General features: G+C 53.0%; 1 protein-coding gene across 1 annotated transcript in view; it reads left to right on the top strand.

The window, feature by feature from the left end:
- Positions 1 to 1,877, top strand: part of DHCR7 (7-dehydrocholesterol reductase) — a 13,480-nt gene that overhangs the window by 6,629 nt on the left and 4,974 nt on the right. The gene's annotated exons all lie outside the window — the stretch shown is intronic.

Consider the following 1,877-nt stretch of genomic DNA (forward strand, 5'->3'; position numbering starts at 1 on the left):
CCCTCTCATCCCACCGTCCGTCCACCCGCCTGTCCATACATATCTACCCATCCGTTCTACCGCAGATGATTGGTAGGTTCTCTTGTAGATAGTTGTTGGGAGTGGGGCTTAGGATTTCGTTCAGGGACCCAAATAAAAACAAGATGTTTCCTTTAACTACGACACCTGGGCTCTTGGGAAGTGTTTTTGGATGGTGACACCTTGTAACTTATGTGTTACCAAAGAACAAAGCTGGCCTCTTTCTGTGGAGTTCATTCTCGCTGCTTTTTCTTTTCAGTTGGAGTCTTACTGTTTCACCCAGGCTAGAGTGCAGGGGCACACTCACAGCCACCATGATCTCAACCTGCTGGGCCCAGGTGGTCCTTCCATCTCAGCCTTCCAAGTAGCTGGAACTACAGGCATGTGCTACCACGCCCGGCTAATTTTTTGGATTTATTGTAGAGATAAGGTCTCACAAAGTTGCCCAGGCAGGTCTCAAACATGCGAGCTCAGGCAGACCACTTACCTCAGCCTCCCAAAGTATGGGATTATAGGCTGAGCCACCGTGCCCAGCTAATTTTTTGACTTATTGTAGAGATGAGGTCCCACCATGTTGTCGCCATGCTGGTCTTGAATCCCTGGTCTCAGGCAGTCCTCTTGCCTCTGTCTCCCAAAGTGCTGGAATGACAGGCGTGAGCCACTGTGCTTGATTTTCACTGCCTTAAAATCATACCTGCTGTACTTTTTGTGTTTTTCTTTGCTCTGCTTAGCCTCCCCAAGGATCTGGTCGTGAAAATAGGACTTTCTAGTGAAGACAGAAATCCCTGTGTACACAGCAGGGGTCTCCACAGGGGTCACCTGGGCCAGTGCTCCGGCTCCCGGGGGTTGGAGGGCAGCTAACACAAGCAATGAAGGTTTCAGGACCTGTCTAGCACATGCTGGTTATGGGTTCTGGGAGCTGGGCACCTGGCTCTGGGTACAGTGCTCTCGCTTATTCCTTGCACTGGTGTTATTTATTTATTCATTCATTTACTCATTTGAATTCGAGTCTCACTCTGTCACCCAGGCTGGAGTGCAGTGGCATGCTCATGGCCACCCCAGCATCGACCTGCTGGGCTCCAGTGGTCCTTCCAACTCAGCCTTCCAAGGAGCTGGAACTACAGGCGTGTACTACCACTCCCGGCTGATTTTTTTTAAATTTATTGTAGAGACGAGGTCTTGCCAAGTTGTCTGGGCTGTCTCAAACCCATGGGCTCAGGCAATCCACTCCCCTTGGCCTTCCAAATTGCTTGGATGACAGGCTAAGCCACTGAGCCCGGCCTCACTGGTGTAATTTATAATATCCCTCGCCCCAAGGGGCCCCCATGCCTGAGTCTACTTCAAAGCGAGTGCGGGGGGTCCAGGAGTCAGCGTTGCTCTAATCCAGCTGGTTGTGTAACCCACCCGAGCCATGCCTCAGGCACCTGGATGCATGTGAGGAAAGACCCAGGTGCTGGTCCGGGATGGTCTCCCACCCTTCACGGGAGCTGGGTGGCCATCCCAGGGGCTTCCGTCCCTGAGTGCAAAGTGAGAGAAGATGAGGGTGTGGGGGAACCAGCCTGACTGAAGTGTTGCTGGTCGTGGAGGGTCCTGGTGGCTCACGGCCAACCTCCGCCTGGGCCGCCTCATGTCACCTGTGAGGATCCTGGAACTGTGCTGAGTTCCTGCTAAGATTGTTGTGAGATGGGTGGATGGATGAGGGTGGGTAAGTAGATGAGAGGGTGGATAGATGGATGGATGGATGGGTGGGTGGGTGAATGGGAGGGTCAGTGGATGGATGAGAGGGAGGGAGCGTGGGTGGATGGCTGAATGGATGGATGCATGGATGGAGGGATGGATGGACGAAACGGATGGATGGA

Source organism: Carlito syrichta, unplaced genomic scaffold (assembly GCF_000164805.1).
Source record: "Carlito syrichta isolate Samal-C Ts95f unplaced genomic scaffold, Tarsius_syrichta-2.0.1 Scaffold316279, whole genome shotgun sequence".
Classification (NCBI taxonomy): domain Eukaryota; kingdom Metazoa; phylum Chordata; class Mammalia; order Primates; family Tarsiidae; genus Carlito; species Carlito syrichta.